Raw genomic sequence first — 16,176 nt, 5'->3', positions numbered from 1 at the left:
CGCAACCTGGGAGGTACTACAAGTGGAGCAAAGACATTTGCTCTACTTGATCTGGTTTCTTTTTTTTCCTGGTTGCCCCACTGTGCTGCGAGGCCCTAAAGATTTTGCATGGTCTGCTGTGTCTAATGTTGCTCGTTGAGAGTACCTAGTCTTCAGCAAGACAAAAAAAAAGAGAGACTACAGTTATCATGTGATTCTCCCATGTCATGGCTTTCAGGTTTGCCTAGCTGGTGAGAGTTGTCATGGAGACAGATGACTTAAGTGAGAAGAATAAGTTTAACCTGAGCATAACCTGTGAACAGTCTGTCATCAGAAGAACCAGCAGAATTACCAAGCAGTAACACACCATAGTCAGAGGGTAAGTTAGAAGACGGGCCTTAGTTGAAAGTAGACATCCAGACAATACGATTTTTTAAAGATGCAGGTCAGCATTAATGACAGCTTTCATACTCCTTCATTCAAGGTCCACTTTAATTGAAGACCAGTGGCTGCTAATCTTGTCACCAAGCCTCTAATGAAACGTAGGTGAAACTGGTCAGACAGAGAGAAGAAGCAGCAGTCAATTAAAACTAATGCAAAGTGGCTCAATTTGTTTCTGGGGTCCAAGAAATGGTGGGAGTTTTTATCTCAGTGTGAGAATTTATATTTTATTGTAATAAAAACCCTAACAATCTGTGCTTAGAATATCATACCTAAGAGTAGATCAGTTACTTGTACATGTTTCTGGTTTCTCATACATGTAGTCAATGTGTGTGGCAGCATCCATCACATGCATGTACAAAGGTCGTATAGAATGTGTAGATTTTGCAGAGTGATTCAATAAAACTGAAGGGGAATATAGACGTTATCTTTGCTGATTTAGTTTTTAAAAAAAAGGCCTCTGCTCAGCTGTAGAGATGTCGCGAACCTCCGATTTTCTTCCGCAGAAGGTTCGGTTCGCGGAAAAATTCGCGAACCACAATAGACTTCAATGGGGAGGCGAACTTTGAAAAATAGAAAAAATTATGCTGGCCACAAAAGTGATGGAAAAGATGTTTCAAGGGGTCTAACACCTGGGGGGGGGGGCACGGCGGAGTGGGATACATGCCAAAAGTCCCGGTGAAAAATCTGGATGTGACGTAAAGCAGCGTTTTAAGGGCAGAAATCACATTGAATGCTAAATTGCAGGCCTAACGTGCTTTCAAACATCTTGCATGTGTATACATCAAACAGGGAGTGTAATTAGAGTACTGCTTCACACTGACACACCAAACTCACTGTGTAACGCACCGCAAACAGCTGTTTGTGTAGTGACGGCCATGCTGGTCTACTGCGCAACATGGCGTGATTGCTCTTCCTCACTCAGTGATGTCAGGTAATGTGTGACTTCCTTCTCAACTTTCCATGGCATTGTTAAAAAGCTTACGTTTTGTTTTTAATTTACATTTTCTACTTGCTGTGTACTTGTTCAGTACCGCTACAATGAGAATCCTGTGGAGGCGGGCAAGTCTGCCATTGTGACCCCGGGTAATGGCCGGGGAATGAGAGGTTTGAATCCGGTGTGGAGCCTGAGCAACGGCTACCACTACACATCCAAGGAGGGCAGCGGGCAGGCATGCACGCCCGCCCGCCCCGAGGTAGTGACCAAAAATAACAATACAGGAGGAGGACTTTCGAGGCCCTGCTGTGTATTTGAAATGAATGTACTTTAAATCCTTTAACGAGAACCAGTTATGGCGGGCAAAGATGACACCACATTCCTTTCACGAGAATCATATGGAGGCGGGCAAGTCTGTCATTTGTGACCCCGGGTAATGGCCGGGGAATGAGAGATGGAATCCGGTGTGGAGCCTGAGAAACGGCTACCACTACACATCCAAGGAGGGCAGCAGGTAGGCATGCACGCCCGCCCCGAGGTAGTGACCAAAAATAACAATACAGGAGGTGGACTTTCGAGGCCCTGCTGTGTATTTGAAATGAATGTACTTTAAATCCTTTAACGAGAACCAGTTATGGCGGGCAAAGATGACACCACATTCCTTTCACGAGAATCATATGGAGGCGGGCAAGTCTGTCATTTGTGACCCCGGGTAATGGCCGGGGAATGAGGGATGGAATCCGGTGTGGAGCCTTCTCAACTGCACCAACTTCAGGTGGTTCATCATCCCCCTCCTCCATACTATCGCCACCTAACTCAGACGTATGAGGTGGTGTACCTGCGCCTTCTTGTTGTTGTTGCAGTAGTGGCTGGGAATCAGTGATTTCACCACCACCACCAAATAACTCCTGCGAAGTGTCATATGCAGCGGGTGTGGTGCTTGTTGTAGCACTGATGGCTGCGGGAGATGAGGTGTTCTGTGTTAAATACTCAATCACCTGCTCACGATTTTGGGTAGTGATGGCACATGCCTTCTTCAGAGCACTGTATTTTGGGGCAGGTCCGCATGAAATCACAGCAACACCACCTCGCACAGCCACAGACCTGCCGGTGCCTGGTGGCCTTCCTCTGGGTCTGCCTCTACCTCTTCCTCTACCTGGTTTGCCCATTTTGTCCATCTCGGGGGTATGCTAGCTATATGCAGTGAGGTGGGTTCTCACTCAACACAACAGGTAGTTAGATGCAGTGAGGTGGCCAGGTGGGTTCACACTCAACACAACAGGTAGTTAGATGCAGTGAGCTGGGTTCACTCAACAGTAAAGGTACTTAAGATGCAGTGAGGTGGGTTCTCACTCAACACAACAGGTAGTTAGATGCAGTGAGGTGGCCAGGTGGGTTCACACTCAACACAACAGGTAGTTAGATGCAGTGAGCTGGGTTCACTCAACAGTAAAGGTACTTAAGATGCAGTGAGGTGGGTTCTCACTCAACACAACAGGTAGTTAGATGCAGTGAGGTGGCCAGGTGGGTTCACACTCAACACAACAGGTAGTTAGATGCAGTGAGCTGGGTTGACTCAACAGTAAAGGTACTTAAGATGCAGTGAGGTGGGTTCTCACTCAACACAACAGGTAGTTAGATGCAGTGAGGTGGCCAGGTGGGTTCACACTCTGGGTTCACTCAACACAACGCTAGGTATATGCAGTGATGAGGTGGGTTAAGTAAACACAACAGGTACTGGGTAGTTAGATGCAGTGAGCTGGGTTCACTGAACAGTATACAGTAAAGGTACTTAAGATGCAGTGAGGTGGGTTCTCACTCAACACAACAGGTAGTTAGACTTAGATGCAGTGAGCTGGGTTCACTCAACACAACGCTAGGTATATGCAGTGATGAGGTGGGTTAAGTAAACACAACAGGTACTGGGGTATATGCAGTACTGGGTAGTACAATGTGCAGCTCCCTGTCACACACACAGGCAGTCACTGAATGTGCTGGGCTGCTGGCAGTGGCACACACACTATCAATTAGCAAGGCTGTGCATGCAACAAAAGTGTCAGAAAAAAAAATGTACAGGTTGAGCTCTGAAAAGAGCTGTTGCTGGGTGCTTTAAAAGCAATATTATTCAGTCAGGAACAAGCAAAGCAGCCTAGAACCTAACTAATCTGTCCCTAAGAGAAAAAGTCTGCAGCAGCTGTCCCTTTCCTCTCTCTAGCAGGCACACGAGTGACTGTAATAGCCGGAGGCTGCCTTATATAAGGGGGGGGTGGGGCTCCAGGGCTTACTGTAGCCTGAATGGCTACAATGTGCCTGCTGACTGTGATGCAGAGGGTCAAAGTTGACCCTCATAGTGCATTATGGGGCGAATCGAACTTCCGGAAAAGTTCGCCTGGCGCAGGCGAACGCGAACCCCCAATGTTCGCCTGGAACCGTTTGCCGGCGAACCGTTCGGTACACCTCTACTCAGCTGATGGTGATGGTCTTTTACCTAAAATGCTTTACAAATCAGTAAACATTTGAATGCCAGGTAATTGCCATTTTTAGAAGTAGCTGATTTTAATGTTGAACCTACAGATTGTACTGTAGATCATGTACATGACTGATCTAGCTGTAAAACACAAACCACTGTGTCAGGATAAAATACAATTTTCTACATTGTACATATGATTTAGTATAAGTACCATAAACCTTTAGACTCACAATTATAGTGATGTTTTCTTGCAAAGATCTTGTCAGGGTCCTGTTGATATCGGCACCGCACCAGTGATTGCTACGAGTACGCCAGGGCGTGAAGTCTAAGTAAGCACGGGTCTTCACCAGCACATGCCGCAAGGGATGATGGGCCGTCACCCCTAATGGGTAGCAGACTACTTTGTTGCCTGGTGCCCAGTCCCCACCAGGTTACAACCCCTAGGACTGCCTCCACCAGAGACGAGAAGAACAGGAGGAGTTACCTTGCCAATATGGAAGGAGAATAAGAACTGAAGTGACAGGACTGACTGGACAGGGCTGACTGGATAAGACTGACTGGACAGGACTGACTGGACATGACAGGACTGACCGGAAAAGACCACTGGACAAGACTGACTGGACAGAATTGGATAGAGTGGACAGGGCTGACCGGACAGGAAAGATTGGACAACATAGCAGACTGGTGAGAGGCGGGGAAGGCAGGAACTGCATGGAAACAAGCCGTGACTGTCCCGATGCAATAGCACTGGACAGCGATTGGTCAAGGTTTAAATACTCTGACCTTCGTGCCAGTGCTGAGTTAACACCCCATCGCACACATAAAGGAACTAAGGGCGCACCTAGTAAGACATGGCTGCGCTGCCTGAGGATGCCAATACACCGGCGTCCTCCAACAACCAAGGAGTCAGCGCTGGATTCTAGGAACACTAAGTGTGACAGATCTGCATCATCTAAAATAATAATCTTTTTTAAAATCTTTTTAAAATACATGAATTGATATCCTATGGATACAAATACAATTCTTGGGGGGGCATTGCTAGCCCTATTTTAGGGGGGCCTGTGCCCCCAAAATGTCCGCGGGTGCCCACAATCTATTTATTTGGGTGCCCCGCTGTCTCCTCCGGCCACCGCTGTTTCCCCCCCCCCCCCCTGCTGGCCGCCGCTGCCAGCATCAGACCCCGATCAGCCGGCAACCACTGTGCGGGCGATAGGATCTAGCACACCGCACTGATATGCGGAAGTGATGTCACATAGAGCGTGGTGCGTCCGTGCGCCCGCTCTAACTGGTCGGGTCGCCCGCTGATCGAGGTCTAAGGCTGCTGCTGCAGCTGGGAGGTGAGTGAGGGGTCCCTGTCACTCACTACCTACTGGGGGGCGCCTGTCACTCACTATCTAACCTAGGGTCCCTGTCACTCACTACCTAACCTGGGGGCCCCTGTCACTTACTACCTAACCTGGTGGTCCCTGTCAATCACTACCTAACTGGGGGTCCCTGTCACTCACTACCTAACTGGGGGGTGCCTGTCACTCACTATCTAACCTGGTGGTCCCTGTCACTCACTATCTAACCTGGGGGGCGCCTGTCACTCACTACCTAACTGGGGGACGCCTGTCACTCACTATCTAACCTGGTGGTCCCTGTCACTCACTACCTAACCTGGGGGCACCTGTCACTCACTACCTAACCTGGTGGTCCCTGTCACTCACTACCTAACCTGGTGGTCCCTGTCACTCACTATCTAACCTGGGGGGTGCCTGTCACTCACTACCTAACTGGGGGGCGCCTGTGACTCACTATCTAACCTGGTGGTCCCTGTCACTCAGTATCTAACCTGGGGGTCCCTGTCACCCACTACCTAACTGGGGGTCCCTGTCACTCACTACCTAACCTGGTGGTCCCTGTCACTCACTATCTAACCTGAGGGTCCCTGTCACTCACTTTCTAACCTGGGGGTCCCTGTCACTCACTACCTAACCTGGTGGTCCCTGTCACTCACTATCTAACCTGGGGGTTCCTGTCACTCACTACCTAACTGGGGGTCCCTGTCACTCACTACCTAGCCTGGTGGTCCCTCTCACTCACTATCTAACCTGGTCGTCCCTGTCACTACCTAACTGGTGGTCCCTATCACTCACTACCTAACTGGGGGTCCCTGTCACTCACTACCTAACTGGGGGTCCCTGTCACTCACTATCTACCCTGGGGGTCCCTGTCACTCACTATCTAACCTGGGGGGGCGCCTGTCACTCACTACCTAACTGGGGGGTGCCTGTCACTCACTATCTAACCTGGTGGTCCCTGTCACTCACTATCTAACCTGGGGGTCCATGTCACTCACTACCTAACCTGGTGGTCTCTGTCACTCACTATCTAACCTGGGGGTCCCTGTCACTCACTATCTAACCTGGGGGTCCCTGTCACTCACTATCTAACCTGGGGGTCCCTGTCACTCACTACCTAGCCTGGTGGTCCCTCTCACTCACTATCTTACCTGGTGGTCCCTGTCACTACCTAACTGGTGGTCCCTATCACTCACTACCTAACTGGTGGTCCCTGTCACTCACTACCTAACTGGGGGTCCCTGTCACTCACTATCTAACCTGGGGGTCCCTGTCACTCACTATCTAACCTGGGGGTCCGTCACTCATTATCTAACCTGGGGGTTCCTGTCACTCACTATCTAACCTGGGGGTCCCTGTCACTCACCATCTAACCTGGGGGACCCTGTCACTTACTATCTAACCTGGGGGTCCCTGTCACTCACTTTCTAACCTGGGGGTCCCTGTAACTCACTACCTAACCTGGGGGTCCGTCACTCACTATCTAACCTGGGGGTCCCTGTCACTCACTATCTAACCTGGGGGTCCCTGTCTGTCACTCACCATCTAACCTGGGGGTCCCTGTCACTCACTATCTAACCTGGGGGTCCCTGTCACTCACTATCTAACCTGGGGGTCCCAGTCACTCACTACCTAACTGGGGGTCCCTGTCACTCACTACCTAACTTGGGGTCCCTGTCACTCACTACCTAGCCTGGTGGTCCCTCTCACTCACTATCTAACCTGGTGGTCCCTGTCACTACCTAACTGGTGGTCCCTATCACTCACTACCTAACTGGGGGTCACTGTCACTCACTACCTGTCACAGGAGCCCCTGTGGCTGACCGCACTTAGCCTTCTAAACGGTGCCAGCGCACAGATCGTGCGAACTCTGGTCGCAGTCAATGCGCAGGAACCGTTAAGAATTAGCCGCAGACAACTCAGAAGGGAGCCTGTGAGACACGGGTAATTACAACGTCACCTACTGGTTCAGAGTAAACTGCCACCACCGCGGTTACTATGGGACCGTGGGGCCCACTAACTGACTGACTAATCCTGCGAATAAAACGGTTAAACACACGATATTCTGTCTAGCCAACAACAAACAAACAGTAGCGTATCTTCAGAGACCCGGGATCATTTCTGTGTGTGCTGATAAGCAGGGTAGCGAAACAGTGAATGACTTGGGGAAAGTCGTTTATTCACGCAATATAAATAATTAATATATACAGACAATTATGAAAATCAACAATTATGAAAACAGTAATAGCCAGTATGAAAAATAAAAGAAGGGAGAAAAATACTTAGTTCCTGGAAAGATGTCCTTATTGTGGGAAGAATCATAAAGTCCTTGGTTTCAAAGTCCAGAGTTCAGAGTTCAGACCAGGTGGATACCAGCATATCCTCAAGCTGGCATCTGATGAGTGCAAGATGGTTCAGTGTGGAGGACTCTGAGTTTGGGTCCTCAGCCATTCTTATGCCCCTGCTTCAGTAGGAGGGAGTGAGGGCGGGCCCACACACCCCCTTAGAACATGAGATGAGTCCTGCCCTTGTCCTGGAGACCAGAAATCATGCCTTAACCATATATGGGCTCTATCTCACAGAACCGTACAGGTCAGGGCAGATTTACTAATATTTTCAGGTCTGCCTCGATGTACCCAGCAGTCTGATACCAAACATGAGGGGTGGGACCCCTGTGGTACCATTAGGGCACTGTTGAACTGCCTAACGGGCAGTCTTTACCTCAGAAGGTTCTGAAATGTTCTCAGAACCAACGCCAGGCAGGGCCCTACCTGCTCTGTTAGTTTGGAGGGTCTGCCAGCCTGGCAACACAGAAAATATGATACATATAGCAGTTTATGGAATATGAGAGACCCCTGGGATTTATACCAGGTCATTCCCAGGCAAAGGTTCTTTGAAGTTGGCAGCAGCAAGCCACATGTCGGCTCCCTGCTGGGAAAAGGAGTCGGAGTGTCTGAGTTTCCTCACTCTAAATTGGTTCTGTCATGGTGTTTATCACCTTATACCTGATGGATGGGCCATCAGCACAGCTTGAAGCCAGGGACTCTCTGGGCCCAGGCTCATTAGCATATCAAAAGGGCCAACCAGCATTTAGGCTGGGGCTCTCTCTCTGCTGAGAAAAGACTGCAGCTGCCCCTACACACTCAACCCGGATTGTACCGTTTTGAAGCGCAATCGATGCAGGGAATCGAGTGCGATTGCTTTTTCTTCACGGTCGTCCAGGACGCGCCTGCGTCCCCGCAATCGTCTGTGACAGCCCTCCCCCTTGTCCGTGGCTTAGCCACTCATCCGCAAGATGTGTGGCGGCGCCGCTAACCTGGCTGACGGGCCTCGAGTTGCCGGTACGGCGGGAAAACCTATTGGAGCCTGTGGCTCGGTTCCCCTGGACCGGTCGCGGTCTGCTACCCTCAGGGTTGACCCAACATGGACCGTTCTGGACAGGGCGTTTGCGCCACTGCAGTCGGACGTGGTGCCTGCCGGGACTGCTGACAACGGGCAGTGGGTTGGTTAGGTCAACAGCCAGCCCACGCAGGGTTCCCCTGCTGAGTGGCTGTGGACCTAAGGGAACCCCGCGGGAATCCCTGGACCTTCCCAGCTCCTGACAGACGGCACATGCCCTGCAGTAGTTTGCTACATCCCTGTTCATCCGGGGCCAATAAAACTGGTTCCGAATACCGGCGAGTGTCTTGCGGACACCCGAGTGCCCTGTCAGAGGATTACCATGTGCGGATTTCAGCACATGTCCCCTGAACGCACTCGGGACCACAAGCCACTTGGTATTCGCGTGGGATCTACCTGTAGGGGGCTGTACAGACTCACTGTACAGTCTCCCACCTTCCCAGTACACCTTGAAAGCGGCCCCGTCTGCGAGGGGCTCAGCGGCTTGCTGCCTGAGCACCTCCAGGCTTGGGTCACTTTGTAGTGCAGCTGAGAATACGGCGCTGTCAGTTTCAGCCAACTGGCTCATGTCACACGAGGCCAGCGGCTGAAAGGTCTCATCCCTGCGGTCAGAGGAGGGGGAGGAGGCCGGAACCCCCTCCACCTGTTCTGAGCCCAGGTTCTGAGCAGTGCAGCTGCGCGGTACTGCTAGCACCGGTACACTGTCAGAATGGCACAGACGGACAGTACTCAAATCATCATTGCATGCAGTAATGATATTGACAGGTATAGACATTTTTTCATTACAGACAGGTTGTACAGTAAACTCAGGTACAGTTACAGCATCATCACAACAGACAGTCTGTACATCAAACTCAGGTGCCTTTGAAGCAGGCACTATTGAACCTGGTACCCTTGAACTGGGCACATTCAACCCACCTCCCCCTGGTGCTCCCCCAAGTGTATAAAGTACCTGGTGGTGGGTGGAGAGTCCGTCTCCTTCCGTGAGCGACAAGGCGGTCGTGGCAGGTTCATAGTAGGACACAAGCTTGCCCAAATCAGTCCCTAGCAACACAGGGACTGGGAGATCCTTCATAACCCCAACAACCCTTTCGTGGACCCCTCCCACTCCCCAATCCAGCTTCACTCTGGCGTGGGCTATGTGGAAAAGGGTGCCCTCTACTCCAGTAAGGGCAAGGGATCGGCTGGAGCTGATGCTCTCCTTTGGCACAAGATGTGAGTGAACTAACGTGATGTCAGCTCCGGTGTCTCGAAATCCGGTGACAACTTTGCCGTTCACTCTAACAAGTTGCTGCTGGTCGGTTCGGTTGCGGATTTCCTTTCCGCGGGCAAACAGGACAAAATCGGATGATCCAGGCTGTGGTTCGCTGGCGGGCTGCCTCTGCTGTGGGTGAGGTGCAGGTGATGCAGATGATCCAGGTGCTGGTGGTGTCTGTCTCCGCTCCGGACAGTCGAATTTCATGTGTCCGGGCTGGCGGCAGTAGTGACAGGTGACCTCTCCAGGCGCTGCGGGCCTGGGTGCAGCAGCTGCGCTGGGTGGCCTCTGTGGCGGACGGCTCACAGGGGCAGGAGGGTCTGCCGAGGTATTGGGCTGACCTCCTCTCCAGCTGGATGGGACAGTTCTGCGTGTATCAGCCACCCGGGTAGTTGCAAAAGTCTCAGCAAGGTCTGCAGCGACAGTGGCTGAAGCCGGCCTGCGTTCTAACACAAACTGTCGTACATCAGCAGGGCAAATGTTCAGAAATTGTTCCAGGACTATCAAGTCCTCCAGGACATCATAAGACCCTTTGGTGAGGCCTAGAGTCCACTGCCGGAGTGTGGTGAGCAAGCTGCTGGCCACATCTCGGTACGAATCAGAAGGCTTTTTCTGCCAGGCCCTAAACTTTTTCCGATAGGCTTCTGGCGTCAGCTGGTACTTAGTAATGATAGCGTCTTTTATAGCAGCATAATCATTATCCTTTTCCGCAGGCAATTCTGCGAAAGCATCAAGCGCTTTGTAGCGCAGCAACGGTGTCAGATGTCTGGCCCACTGGTCTTGGGACAGACGATACTGACGGCATGTTTTTTCAAAAGACCGCAAAAACAAGTCAATGTCAGTGTCTTTTTCAATATTAGCAAATTTAAATTTTGCACTTACGGGTGGTGCAGCTCCTTCAGCAGGGAGGCTGGGCGGTGAACTCCGGCTGGCCTGTTGAACCTTTGCCAAGTTTAGCTCATGCTGTCGTTGGCGCTCCCGTTCTCGCTCAGCGGCATCCCTCTCTGCGTGGCGTTCTGCAGATTGGCGCTCCCGTTCCTCTCGTGCTTCCATGTACTGCATGTACTTGTCCAGGTCAGTGTCCATCAGCTTTTGTAATGCCTGCTGCATTAGCGGATCAGTACAAACGGACAGTCCAGTACTGGCCGGTTCCGGGCGAGTACTTTCAGAACCTCTAAGAATGGGGACCACACTGACAGTCTCTGGCGTAACTGTTGCAACAGGGCCCGCAGGATGCTCAACCCTTTGTACGCCTAAGATCTTCAGCCTCTGGTTCCCCTTGATTGTCAGATGGACTGGTATCCACCTCAGCGGACACTCCCGGCTCCCGCAGTTGCTGGGCATCCCATCTGGACAAGTCTGCTATCAGGTCCCGTTTTGTCTTGCGGAGGATGCCAATGCCCCTCTCTTCGCAAAGATTTTCCAGGTCTGCTAGGCACATGTTCTGGTAGTTCCCGGACATTTCCATGCCAAATAAAATAAAACTTTGGGGAAGGGGTACTGGCTACACAGTCTCTCTGTATATATAAAAAATATATTGCCTTCCAGCTACACCAACGAATTAGTTCGTTTCTCGATAGCGCTAGCGCTATCGCAGATACTTTCAGCACAACACAGATCCCAACCGCTGCCTAACACTGTCACAGGAGCCCCTGTGGCTGACCGCACTTAGCCTTCTAAACGGTGCCAACGCACAGATCGTGCGAACTCTGGTCGCAGTCAATGCGCAGGAACCGTTAAGAATTAGCCGCAGGCAACTCAGAAGGGAGCCTGTGAGACACGGGTAATTACAACGTCACCTACTGGTTCAGAGTAAACTGCCACCACCGCGGTTACTATGGGACCGTGGGGCCCACTAACTGACTGACTAATCCTGCGAATAAAACGGTTAAACACACGATATTCTGTCTAGCCAACAACAAACAAACAGTAGCGTATCTTCAGAGACCCGGGATCATTTCTGTGTGTGCTGATAAGCAGGGTAGCGAAACAGTGAATGACTTGGGGAAAGTCGTTTATTCACGCAATATAAATAATTAATATATACAGACAATTATGAAAATCAACAATTATGAAAACAGTAATAGCCAGTATGAAAAATAAAAGAAGGGAGAAAAATACTTAGTTCCTGGAAAGATGTCCTTATTGTGGGAAGAATCATAAAGTCCTTGGTTTCAAAGTCCAGAGTTCAGAGTTCAGACCAGGTGGATACCAGCATATCCTCAAGCTGGCATCTGATGAGTGCAAGATGGTTCAGTGTGGAGGACTCTGAGTTTGGGTCCTCAGCCATTCTTATGCCCCTGCTTCAGTAGGAGGGAGTGAGGGCGGGCCCACACACCCCCTTAGAACATGAGATGAGTCCTGCCCTTGTCCTGGAGACCAGAAATCATGCCTTAACCATATATGGGCTCTATCTCACAGAACCGTACAGGTCAGGGCAGATTTACTAATATTTTCAGGTCTGCCTCGATGTACCCAGCAGTCTGATACCAAACATGAGGGGTGGGACCCCTGTGGTACCATTAGGGCACTGTTGAACTGCCTAACGGGCAGTCTTTACCTCAGAAGGTTCTGAAATGTTCTCAGAACCAACGCCAGGCAGGGCCCTACCTGCTCTGTTAGTTTGGAGGGTCTGCCAGCCTGGCAACACAGAAAATATGATACATATAGCAGTTTATGGAATATGAGAGACCCCTGGGATTTATACCAGGTCATTCCCAGGCAAAGGTTCTTTGAAGTTGGCAGCAGCAAGCCACATGTCGGCTCCCTGCTGGGAAAAGGAGTCGGAGTGTCTGAGTTTCCTCACTCTAAATTGGTTCTGTCATGGTGTTTGTCACCTTATACCTGATGGATGGGCCATCAGCACAGCTTGAAGCCAGGGACTCTCTGGGCCCAGGCTCATTAGCATATCAAAAGGGCCAACCAGCATTTAGGCTGGGGCTCTCTCTCTGCTGAGAAAAGACTGCAGCTGCCCCTACACACTCAACCCGGATTGTACCGTTTTGAAGCGCAATCGATGCAGGGAATCGAGTGCGATTGCTTTTTCTTCACGGTCGTCCAGGACGCGCCTGCGTCCCCGCAATCGTCCGTGACACTACCTAACTGGGGGTCCCTGTCACTCACTATCTAACCTGGGGGTCCCTGTCACTCACTATCTAACCTGGGGGTCCGTCACTATCTAACCTGGGGGTCCCCATTACTCACCATCTAACCTGGGGGTCCCTGTCACTCAGTATCTAACCTGGGGGTCCCTGTCACTCCCTACCTAACCTGGGGGTCTCTGTCACTCACTACCTAACCTGGGGGGCGCATGTCACTCACTACCTAACCTGGGGGGTGCCTGTCACTCACTACCTAACCTGGGGGGCGCCTGTCACTCACTACCTAACCTGGGGGTCCCTGTCACTCACTACCTAACCTGGTGGGCGCCTGTCACTACCTAAACTAGGGGGCTTCTGTCGCTACCTAAACTGGGGGACTCCTGGTGCTACCTTAACTAGGGGGCACCTGTCACTACCTAAACTATCCAGGCCGGCCAGCCAGCCCAGCATCACCACCAGCCAACCAGCCCAGAATCACTGTCAAAAAGGCCACAGCATCACCACCAGTCAGGCCAGCATTTACTTCAACAGACCAGCATTACCACAAGCCAACCCAGCCACAGCATCGGCCACAGCATCACTGCCAGGCCTTTCAGCCCACACATCATCCCCAATCCAGCCAAAAACAGTATTGCCAGGCACAGCAGCCAGTAGAGGAGAATTCAGAAGCCAGGTGAGAGGTATCTACCATATTAAGGGGGCATTCTGCCTATTTATGTGAAATGCTGTCTATTTATGTACCTCATGACTGCTGAATTTGTCTTGTTGGGAGCCTCAAGATTGCTGAATTTGTCTTGTTGGGGGCCTCATGATTTGTTGGGGGCCTCAAGATTGCTGAATTTGTCTTGTTGGGGGCCTCACAATTGCTGAATTTGTCATGTTGGGGGCCTCATGATTGCTGAATTTGTCTTGTTGGGGGCCTCATGATTGCTGAATTTGTCTTGATAGGGGCCTCACGATTGCTGAATTTGTCTTGATAGGGGGGCCTCATGATTGCTGAATTTGTCTTGTTGGGGGTCACATGATTGCTAACTGCGAGACTATTGGAAAAGCTAAATCATCATCATATGAGACAATAGCATTAAACTTACTTTTTTAGCTTTGTAAAACAGAAAATAAAACTGGGAGGTTCTAAAAAATTGAATACATTTTTCTGGAGTAGGATGGATGAAATTGTTTATCTTCACAGTTTATTTTCAACTTGGATTTTCCATAATGTTCATGTATGAGTTAAAACGTTTGTACAGTATTTAGTTTAAATTGCTGTTGCCACTTTGCGATAGATAAGTGACTTTTGGGTTGCAGTTTGGGCACTCGGCCTCCAAAAGGTTTCGCCACCACTGTCCTAATCTAATGTCCCACCATTGCTAAGTTCATGTAAATTTGTCTCCAGCCGTTACCACACCCACATTCTGGTCCATGGCCCACCCATTTTTCGGTGCAGCGAAAATATACTACCGGTATATACTATGCCTATACTGATTGTAAATTATCTAAATAAAGGACAGGGGGCTCCATCCAATATTTCGATGGGCAGGCCCGTTATCTGTAGCTTACACCGCTGCTAAGTTCATGTACATTTGGCCCCACCCATGGCCATGCTCACTCACCGCATGGCCCATTTTTGCCGCGGCACGCGCCGCATGTACCCCCACCTAGTGCCCACAGGTGCCCCCGATCTCCAAGGACCCTAGAAATGCCCCTGTTGCATGGTGTAGTATGACATCCTCAGGATACAGATACAATTTTTGCATGGTATAGTACACCAGATGAGAGCTATGCACAGTGTTTCTACCCAAGTCTATTTTGAAAATAATGGAACTTGGTTTTAAAAGCTTTCAAGCTCAGGACATACAGTGGCTTGCAAAAGTATTCGGCCCCCTTGAAGTTTTCCACATTTTGTCACATTACTGCCACAAACATGCATCAATTTTATTGGAATTTCATGTGAAAGACCAATGCAAAGTGGTGTACATGTGAGAAGTGGATCGAAAATTATACATCATTCCAAACATTTTTCACAAATAAATAACTGCAAAGTGGGGTGTGCGTAATTATTCAGCCCCCTGAGTCAATACTTTGTAGAACCACCTCTTGCTGCAATTACAACTGCCAGTCTTTTAGGGTATGTCTCTACCAGCTTTGCACATGTAGAGACTGAAATCCTTGCCCATTCTTCTTTGCAAAACAGCTCCAGCTCAGTCAGATTAGATGGACAGCGTTTGGATTTAGATCTTGACTTTGACTGGGCCATTCTAACACATAGATATGTTTTGTTTTAAACCATTCCATTGTTGCCCTGGCTTTATGTTTAGGGTCATTGTCCTGCTGGAAGGAGAATCTCCGCCCCAGTCTCAAGTCTTTTGCAGTCTCCAAGAGGTTTTCTTCCAAGTTTGCCCTGTATTTGGCTCCATCCATCTTCCCATCAACTCTGACCAGCTTCCCTGTCCCTGCTGAAGAGATGGACACCCCGAGCATGATGCTGCCACCACCATATTTGACAGTGGGGGTGGTGTGTTCAGAGTGATGTGCAGTGTTAGTTTTCCGCCACACATAGCGTTTTGCATTTTGGCCAAAAAGTTCGATTTTGGTCTCATCTGACCAGAGCACCTTCTTCCACATGGTTGCTGTGCCCCCCATGGCTTGTGGCAAACTGCAAAAGGGACTTCTTATTCTTTCTGTTAACAATGCCTTTCTTCTTGCCACTCTTCCATAAAGGACAACTTTGTACAGTGCATGACTAATAGTTGTCCTATGGACATAGTCTCCCACCTGAGCTTTAGATCCCTGCAGCTTGTCCAGAGTCACCATGGGCCTCTTGACTGCATTTCTGATCAGCGCTCTCCTTGTTCGGCCTGTGAGTTTAGGTGGATGGCCTTGCCTTGGTAGGGTTACAGTTGTGCCATACTCTTTCCATTTCTGAATGATCGCTTGAACAGTGATCCGTGGGATGTTCAAAGCTTTGGAAATCTTTTTGTAGCCTGAGCCTGCTTTAAATTTCTCAATAACTTGATCCCTGACCTGTCTTGTGTGTTCTTTGGACTTCACGGTGTTGTTGCTCCCAATATTCTTTTAGACAACCTCTGAGGCCCTCGCAGAGCAGCTGTATTTGTACTGACATTAGATTACACACAGGTGCACTCTATATAGTCATTAGCACTCATCAGGCAATGTCTATAGGCAATTGACTGCACTCAGATTAAAGGGGGCCGAATAATTATGCACACCCCACTTTGCAGTTATTTATTTGT

General features: G+C 49.9%; 1 long non-coding RNA gene across 2 annotated transcripts in view; it reads left to right on the top strand.

Moving 5' to 3' along the window:
• The first annotated feature begins 274 nt into the window (after positions 1–274).
• Positions 275–16,176, top strand: part of LOC137522643 (uncharacterized) — a 261,446-nt gene continuing 245,544 nt past the window's right edge. For both annotated transcript variants that reach the window (XR_011022373.1, XR_011022372.1), the window contains exon 1: positions 275–358. This is a non-coding gene — a long non-coding RNA (uncharacterized lncRNA). The remainder of the gene's footprint in view (positions 359–16,176) is intronic.

This window comes from Hyperolius riggenbachi, chromosome 6 (genome assembly GCF_040937935.1).
Source record: "Hyperolius riggenbachi isolate aHypRig1 chromosome 6, aHypRig1.pri, whole genome shotgun sequence".
Classification (NCBI taxonomy): Eukaryota; Metazoa; Chordata; class Amphibia; order Anura; family Hyperoliidae; genus Hyperolius; species Hyperolius riggenbachi.
The sequence above is the reverse complement of the archived record's forward strand: the minus strand, read 5'-3'. Positions and strand labels throughout refer to the sequence as shown.